Here is a 9,559-nt window from a genome sequence, read left to right as displayed (position 1 = left end):
AGGGTGCCCTTTGTGCTGCGCACTGTCAAACAGATTATAGGGTTGAATTGATCCTGCCCCACTGAAGTCCATGGAAGTTTTATAAGGGCTCGTCTACACAGGGAAATTGACAGCAGTAGCTAGTCTGGACAGCATGTGGACACTCTCTTCTGGAACAAAAATCACCTTATTCTGGAATAATTAGTGCAAAATCCCAAGTAGAGTAATTCTTCTGGAATAAATTCCTTTTTTTATTCCACAGTACCATCTGCCCGCGGAGCTGGTCTGAAATAGCGTATTCTGAAATGGTTATTCTGGTCAATTTCCCCATGTAGCCAAGCGCTGAGTGTTGAAAAGCGTAGCTGAGTCACAGAGAAGCTGTTGGCAGTGACTGAGCTGGGAGAGATAGTTTACAGCTGTGATGTAACACGCACCACAATTATCCATGGTTCGCCTCACAGGAGCTTGGAAGTTTACAGACATAGGAATCTGCTGCCCGGGCTGCTCCAGCCGTAGGAGGCTCAGCCGCATTTGACTGAGTGGCACAATTACACAGCCATCCATGGTGTGTTTAAGTGGGTGTAGTGAGCTCTGAAATACACTGCTGCCTGCTAGGGTCTTTCTCCGGGAGCCAGATCCCTATTAATTTATAGTTCAGCAGCACGTGGTCAGGGATCGGGGCCCCCAAATTCAAGTCTGACTGCCACATCCAAAGAAGGGGTGGGGTTTATTTCCTATTATGTGGTGGTTACAATAACAGAGCCATCATGAAATAGCCACAAGAAGGGGACAAAGAGTCCCCAGTGTATTTGTGGGTTATGCTCTGATTTTGGTGACTGTCTGGCTCTTATTCTGCACTCTTCATTTAATTAATGGAAAACTTCTTTATGCTCTAGTTTTCTTTCACTCAAGGGTGCTCTGACATGGACAGAATGGGGAACAGCTTCAGGAAGCCCAGGCACAATGAAGAGCAGGTGGGAGATATGCTACACAATGTTTCCAATCAGGTGCTGACAGAGCAGCCTTGAGGTATATTTGTCTTCTGTTTGCCCTTGTGCTTAAGCAGTTTCCTAGGGAGCCATCTCAGCATAGTTTGGTGACACTGTAACCCACTGGTTCTCGTTCTCCCTTAGTAGCACTAGAGGATAACAACTTACAACTTCTGTAAGCTAATTAAGTTTTTTCCATTAGTTCAATTAAGAGCATTCCAGGCTTTCTAGTGTAGTAGGGTCCCTGGTTTAAACCCTGCTAGTGATCCGTGCTGGTAGAGTGAATGTTACATTCTTTACCCCATCACTGGAGGATAACAGCCTACAGTTGCTGCTGTCTTGTGGGTTTAATTCTTTAACTCAAGTAGTCGAAACAGCCGCTTTTAGAGCTAAAGGTCCTGGATTAAAACCCTGCTGTTGGGAATGGGTGTCACATCCCCCATCCCAGAAGCTGGTCTACTAGAGGATAATAACCTACTACTGCTGCCATCCATTGGAGTTACTTCTTTAGCTCAAGTGGCAGAGGCCAATGTTCTCAGTGTTGTAGGTCACGGGGCTCAACCCCTGCTACAGACACAGGTCGGGGGAGTCATTTCAGCCCCTTCCATCCTGCCGCATCAACTTCATTTTAAAATCCGCACAAAAGTGAGGGTGGAGCAAAACCTGCGCTTATTGGGCCAGATCCTGGACCCCCCCTTTTAGCTGCTAGATGGTGCAAACCTACCCAAAGTGGGCAGCTGGGAGTTTAGCTTGTGGAGCTGCTCCTAGTCGTCTGCCCAACAAGGGAGGGGAGGCTGCCAGAGGCAGGAGGGGGTCGGGCTGGAGCACAGTATACTCCAGAGACCCTAGGCCAGTGAAGTGGCCATAGGGACTGCTACTTCCAGCATAACTTAAAGCTCCTTGGGGGTCAATGCAGTCAGATCCCCAACTGGTGTGAATCGGGCATCGCTCCCCTGGAGTCAAAGTGTCACGCTCTCACTTTCTAAGAAAAACTACCTCTTCCCTTCACACATTTCCCTTCCCCGGTTCTTGTCGAAAGGCCAAGAGACAATGAAATATGCATGACTCATGTCACAGAAAAAAAGACAAGCCCTCAAAAACTTGCAAATAGGAAATTCTCACAATTTCAGTAGCCACAGGGTCAGCCAGGATGAAAACCAGAAATCTGGTATGTCTGTCATCTACCCACTGAGCCAAACTACCCGTGAAGCTTGTCAGTCCTATATATGTGCCAGTTTTCCTCTGTCTCTTCAGCCTTGTGTCTCTTTTCAGCGTGGTCTATCTAATTTTCTAGTTCCTTTTACACAGTTGCATTGCCATAGGGTTCAGGTATCTCACAGATGCTTTCTCGCTGAGTGATCTATCTAGGCAGCTTACGTATTGTATGTGGCCTCCTGCTAATGTAGTACCACGGCTCCTTACAATTGTCACTGTATTGATCCTCACAACCCCGCTGTGAGGTTAGGGAAGTTACACGTGGGGAACTGAGGCCAAGGGAGACAAGGGGCCAGATCCACCTAGGGACTTAGGCGTTGCAAAGCGGAGCGTCGTATCGCCCCACTTTTAGGTGCCTAGAAAAATCACTGGGATCCGCCAAGCCTGGGTTTGGAGCCTCGGCTTCCTGTACAATGCATGGGGGGAGAGGGGCACCTCAGAATGGGACCCACAAAAGGCAGCCCGCTAGACAGGGAGACACCTAAGCTAGCCCATGGAAGATGCTGAGCAGGGGCGTGTCCCCAGTCCCGCCCCCTCACGGAGTTCAACATCTAGGCCAGGTTGTCAGGAGGTGCCTCTCCCTGCTAGCGATCCACAGCTGGGGGCCCCTCTCCTGGCGCCAGGTGGCTGGGGTGCACAAGTCGTTTTTGGTACTCACCTGGGATGTGGGAGACTCCCCTTCAAATCCTCCTCTGGCTGATTTGAACAGGGATCTGCTGCCTATCAGGTGAGGGTCTAACCACGGGGCTAAGGAGTCCCTCTCACATGGTCTCTGACCCATTTAAGGGTTCAATTATTTAAAGATGAACAATGTCACCAAGCGAGACGTGCGTCAGAATATCCCATCGCTCAATGGGTTGGGAACCGACTGGAGAGGTAGCTGAGCCCTGTTCAAATCCCTTTGTGGGGGAACGTGTACCAGGGTCCCCTATATACTAGGTGAGTATCTTAACCACTCGGCTAAAGAGAGGTCTTCTTCCGCTAGGTGGCCTCTGAGCACACATACTGGATCAGGCAAGTTAGGCGGAGGGGTGCTGGTCGTTCCTCTGGTTTTGAATCACTCTGGAGTTTAGGCAGGAGTTAGGTGTCTGGGTGCCTAGACTGACAGTGCCCATTCCCATAGGCAGAAACACAGACACTTACCCTAGGTCCTGAATTAGTTTAGGCATCTGCAGGGGTTTTGTGCATCACAGCGGTACCTAAACCTTGGATTTAGGTGCCTAATCCCAGATTAAGGCAGCTACGTCACTTTGTGGATCCAGACTGAAGTGACTGGGCTAGCCGGACCCTGCGTCTGATCCAGGATGGCTATTTCTATGCTCAAAGGTGCTGATACCCTCCTTGGCCTCAATGGGAGCACAGACTGCTGGAAATCAGCTTCTTGTTTAGATGCCTAACTGTGGATACTGGAGTCTGGCTTAAGCATTCAGGTTTGAAAACTTTGGCCTGAAATTAGCAAACAGCATAAGCCATCCTTTCCAAATTCTACTGCTCCGGTCACCTTCCTGGCCTGCCATTCTGACCCCGTCATCCTCGCTAGCTCCTGCCTCTGTTCTGTAGCCCAGCTCTTAATATCTGTGATGATCCAAAGTTTGATCCCTCATCGTCTCTTCCCGAATGGCACAGGGAATGTAAACAGCTGCTTTAATTTTTCAGCTCAGCCTCTGGCCGGGGCCAAGAACTGGTTTCGATTCGCCATCGGATTCATGGCAGTTATGAGCATCATCATTTCCCTAGTTGTAGCTTTGGCAGGTGAGTTCTCCACCCCTGGCTCTTTGTTCCGGTTCCCCTGCAGCTCTGTCCCACTCATGATCTCCGGTCTGATTACAGGCACTGGCTCAGCTTCTCTCTGATTATTTCTGGGGCTCCCAACACCTCGGAGTGACTATCGCCCTGCTTTTCTGCAGGGCTCTCCCTACATCAAACTCCCCCAGTCACTCCCATAGCAGAATGCATGTCACTGGCACATGCCAGGTTCTCAGTTGGCACTAATCGGGGTAGCTTCCTTGACGCTGGGAGGCAGTGTGGCCTAGTAAATAGGGCACTGGACTGGGACACGGGAGACTTGGGTTTTATTCTTGGCTCTGCCACTAGCCAGCTGGTGACCTTGAGCAAGTCACTTCATGCCTGTGTACCGCAGTTTTCCCATTTGTAAAATGGGGATCCTGATCTCCCTTTGTAAAGTGCTTTGAGCTGTGTGAATGAAAAGTATTTAGAAGAGCGAGATATTATTATTATTCAGTGGCACTCGGCTGCTTGACTGAGGGGCTGGCCCTTTGTCTATAGAACATGCTCCATTAAGCAATGCAAAAACCTATTACAACACTACCTCCAGGCTGAAAAGTTAAAGAAACGGGTCATAAATAAAGGCATGAGCAGGGCTTAAATTCAGCCTGAGCTGTCCAGAGTGGAGCTCTGATAAATATTTTCAAAGGCTCAAGCCCCGGTGCCCTCTGTGGGCCAGAAGCCCCGAGCCTCAGGAAATACAGTACGAGAATTTAAACCCTGGGCATGAGACAACTGAGCTATGACTCTCATGATCCCATTCTTCTCTGTGGGCCAGACTACATCTCCCATGATAGACCATTGCCAGGGACTCCTATGATGCACTTCCACCCTTCTCCAAAAGGGGAAAAAAACCACGATGAGATCATGGGAAATGTAGTCCAACCAGGGAGCCTGGCCTATAGAGGAGAATGGGAGCATGAGGCACCTGGACTACAACTCCCATGAGGCACTGTGGTGGCATATTTTTCTTTTTGCTGAGTTTCTCACTATTCCAATTTTCACCAAAAATATCAATGAATTTCCACAGGGGGGAATTGCTGACCAATTTAACTAGAGCATGCTGGTGTAAATCAACATAGCTCTGTTTACATTGCTAACTTGCATCAGCTGAGGATCTGAAACCAAACCTTTAAGAGAGACCAATCCAATCTCCAGGCAAATGATGGAGAATCTGCCCCCGTCCCATAGGGAGTTAGTCTGATGGTCACTCTCCCTGACTTTTAAAAAGCTGCATTTTATTTCCAGCTTGACTGGAAATATCAGCCCATCTCAGGTCATTCTGACGCTCTCATAGCCCCAACTCTGATCAGAAAACCACTTCCCCGGCCCTTTAGCTCCCTCCCTGCTGCTGTCGGGGATTATACCATGGCTGCTTTGCTGGACTGAAAGGGTTAAATTTGGGTTCATTTTGTTCTCCTTTTACTGCTTTCCTAGCAGATGAAGGAAACGTCGAGGTGAGTCGAGTTTTCACAGTTCTCAGCTAGTTGGTACATTACACAGCTTTGCTCAATATAACTGCCCAGGCTCAGACACCTGTGATCTGGCCATTCCACATCAGGGTATAAAGGGAACATGGGACTATCTCCCATCCGTCTCATGCACAAGTCACAAGGCAATGAAATTCCTGCTGCTTTACCTCTCCAGGCCTCTTGTACCTCTTCTCGGCCCGAGAGTGCAGTCAAGAGGGGCTAGTAGACAAATCCATGCTTAACCTCACAGGCATTAGCCTGCAGGGGTGATGTGATAAATGGTTGGGCTGTGACCAGGCCCTGTGAATCCCCTTTGTTTGGGGTGGAGAATGGTGTGGTTGTGATCTTCCAACAGAGTCTGCTGTGAGCTACAATCCAGAATAACTCCATGCGGTTCTGCAGAGTGACTCTGGATTTACACCCGGATAACAGATCAGAATCTGTCCCAGGCATCATTGACTTTGGTGGGATCACTCTACATTTACATCAGCGTCACTGAGATCAGAATCCACACCTGGATCCACGGACTCCGGTTTTCCCTCCAAGTCACTGAGATCAGAATCCAGTCCTGACGCCATCGGTTAGACCCGCGGTTCCCGAAGCTTCTTTCTTGTATCTTGAGTGACACAGAGTGGTTGATTCTATGAACTACAGGTGCTGATGCCCTGCTGCTGGGGCAGTACCCCAGGCCCTGATTTCCTATATAAACATGGGTAATAGAATCTGCTTTGGGATCAGTTTTATCTGCAGTATCGATCACTTTCATTTCAAATGCCAACTTTCCTGCCTGTAACAAAGAGCAACAAGTGCAGTTTACAAGATGGGCTTGGACTCAGAAGAAGTGGGGTCTGTTCTCAGCTCTGACAGTCTGCTGGGTGACCTTGGGCCAGTCACTTCCCCTCCATGTGACTCAGTTTTCCCACCTGTAAAATGGGAATAATGGCACTGAATTTCTTTATAAGGAGCCTTGAGATCTACAGATGAAGTGCTGGATAAGAGCTAGGATTAGTCCTAGAAATACATGTCTGTATGTGTGTGTGTGTGTGGGGGGGGCAATTAAAACAGACAGTGGGAAGGGGAGAATGCCTAACCACTCTGCTACTTGCTTTCAGTAGTAGCCTCCAAGCACCATTCCTCTCCTCTGGACCTTCCTGCTGCCGCGTGCCCAGATGACTGGATTGGCTACCGAGGGAAATGCTACCTCTTCTCAAAGGCTCACGGGACCTGGAACGAAGGCCAGAGCACCTGCTCTTCACTCAATGCCTCCCTGGCTGTGATTGACACCCAGCAAGACCTGGTAAGGCAGAGATCCGGCTTCTTTGTGGGATGCAGTTAGGCAGATGTGGCAGAGCAGACAATGATGGGGAACCTGCTCTGTCCTGCTCTGGGGAACCGGTGCTGGGAGCTCAGACAATGAAAGCTGAGGGTTAGATGATTTCCTGGATCACATAACAGTTCTCCCTTTGTCTACTTAGGCTGTGAGCTCTTTGGGGTAGGACTATTTCTCCCTGGGTGTCTGTGCAGCGCCCGGCACAATGGGGCTGTGATCTCGGCTGGGGCAGGGACTGTCTCTCGCTGTGTGTCCGTGCAGCGCCCGGCACAATGGGGCCCTGATCTCAGCTGGGGCAGAGACTGTCACTGTGTGTCTGTGCCACACCCAGTGGGACCCCAATATTAGCTGGGGCTACCGCCATACACAAATAATAGATTCACATATTTTATGTTCAGGGTTATTATGAATCAGCTCCTTAAGCGTGCCTGACACATTGATCTGCCCACAGTCCAGATTTGGGTCAGTTCTGATCTCTCCCAGCAAGGGATTCTACAGCTGAGGTCAGGGCACTGGTCCCAGTCTGTGTCTGTCCAGCTGTCTTGGAGAGTGGAGCAGCCTCCAGGGTCCCATCCCTTTAAGGGCTTTGTAGGCAAGGCCCGGAGGCCTGATTCCCCATTAGCATCTTGGGGCTGGGTGCAGAGCCTCTACTCCAGCTCCACCTTGCAGGGAGATTCTCAAGGGGCTGCCCGTACCTGCTTTAAGGGACCCTCGTGCTGCCCAGTGTGGCCTGAGCGTAACTGACAATCAGATCCCAGGAGGACTTTCCTTTTCTCCTCCAGTGAATGACGAGTTTGCTGTCCCCAGTGTGCTGTGAGAGTCATCACGGACATTTCTCCCTTTGTTGTTTTTAAAGGATTTCCTGCAGCAACATAAAGGCTCCCCTGCATGCTGGATCGGCCTCTGGAGGAGGGACCCGGCCCAGCCCTGGAAATGGGCGGATGGTACAGAATTCAACAACCGCCTGTGAGAGCTTTAGGCTAACAGCCCGCTCACGGTTGAGTCAGAAGTCAGGGCTCTCGTCTGGTAGAGCTGACAATCTTTCAGGTATTACAAGTGCTACAACCATCCTTTACTCCAGGGGCGTCTCCTTCATTTTGTGCAGAGGGTCAGATCCCTTCTCTGAGCACAGCCCGTGGGGTACACATTTAGCAATCTCATTCTCTGGACACTTGTAAATCAATTGTGGCACCTTTTGTGGGAAGATATGGCCCCGTGTAACAACACCCTGGCTGGGATTGAGCTGCGGATCTCTGGCTGTAAAACACGAGTCTCTATAGCTCGAGCTAAAGAAGTCTGTTAAAAGGCAGGAGCAGACTTATAAACCTTTCGCTGGGTCCCGCCCCTAGCGAGGGATAAAAACCTGCACTGGGCAAGTCCCATTTCCCCCTGCACTCTGTGCAGTGATTTCACACCAGTGCAAACCGGTTGTAAAATGCTTCCATGCTGATTCAGCCACTTTCCAGTGGTGAAAATGACCATGCAAGGGGCAGGGCCACATAGAATGGGCCTGAAGCCCTTTACAGATCGAGCTGGGTGAAACTTTTGGGCTCAAACCATTTAGGAACACAGCAATGTTTGGCGATTTCCTGTCACGTTCACTAGATTGCTCACTGAAGGGGAAAAAAAAAAAAACCTAAAAAAAAAAAATCAAAATGTTTTGGTTTCAAACAAATTTTCCTTGCAAAATGTCCTTTAATTTTATTTTTTTTCAAATTCAAAACTTTTTAAAACTAGCTGCCAGCCACATGAAACATTTCAATTTTTGTCAAAACGAAACATTGTTTGACCCAAAGTGAGGTTTTCTTTTATTTTATGAAATTGCTAAAGTACCCGAAAATCTGTTAATTTACCCCCTTTATGGGTCTGAATGGTTCTTGCGCTGATAAATATCCCTAGTGTAGAAAAGGCTTCTGTGACCGTCTCCCATGGGAAAATCTGTTAAGTGTGGATCAGGTGCTCTAGCAATGCTTAAGGCTGAGATCTTTGAACAGAGGTTCCCTGAGTCCAGCCTCATGCCTTACCCAGAAGGCCATTCTCTCCAGCACAGCGGCTTAGATTTTCCCAGAATGCACCGTTACAGGTCAGGCTGCGCTGTGGGAGTGTCCATGCAAATGCAGTGACACATGGTCTGTGAACACCATTTAACCAGGTCAGTTATAACCAGCTCTGATGAGAGAACTGTAACTTGGTTGGTTTTTACCGATTAATTGTATTGTGGGAGCCTCATTCATGGAGCAGGACCCCATTGCGCTAGGCGCTGTACAAACCTAGAACAAAGATGGGCCCTGCCCTCGTAGACCGGATCTGCGAGTGCAGCAATTACACAGAGCGTCCCGTGTTTGGATGCTTCCTGCGTGATGCAGCTGATGAGTGACTCTCCCTCCATTGTAGGTTCAAAGTGGAAGGAGACGGACTATATGTATATCTCAACGAACGCCCCAGCAGCTCATTGGGCCATACCAACATGCAATCGATCTGCAGCCAGCCGGACGAACTGGCAAAGAGGAAACAAAATGGGGCCCTGCAAGCTTCACTGGAGTGAAGCAAATCCCCTCTCTTCAGCGGTCACTGCTGCTTCCTATATTGCAGACATTGAATAGCTGCTTTAAGTGCCATACTCAGCTCAACGCAGGGCTCTACCACGGGAGTGGGTGGGCGAGGTTCTGTGGCCCGCAGTGAGCCGGTCAGACTGGATGGTCATGATGGGCCCTTCTGGCCTAAAAGTCTAGGAGTTTAATTAAACCATTGCTCAGAGCCCCCTGCCAAGTTCAGGGCCCGCTGGGAGC

At 49.4% G+C, this 9,559-nt stretch overlaps 1 pseudogene; it reads left to right on the top strand.

Moving 5' to 3' along the window:
* The first annotated feature begins 911 nt into the window (after window positions 1-911).
* On the top strand, window positions 912-9,315 carry LOC141997989 (C-type lectin domain family 2 member A-like; annotated as a pseudogene).
* The last annotated feature ends 244 nt before the right edge of the window (window positions 9,316-9,559 follow it).

This window comes from Natator depressus, chromosome 14 (assembly GCF_965152275.1).
Source record: "Natator depressus isolate rNatDep1 chromosome 14, rNatDep2.hap1, whole genome shotgun sequence".
Taxonomy (NCBI): domain Eukaryota; kingdom Metazoa; phylum Chordata; order Testudines; family Cheloniidae; genus Natator; species Natator depressus.
Note: the sequence above shows the minus strand (reverse complement) of the source record. Positions and strands in the feature narration are given on the sequence as shown.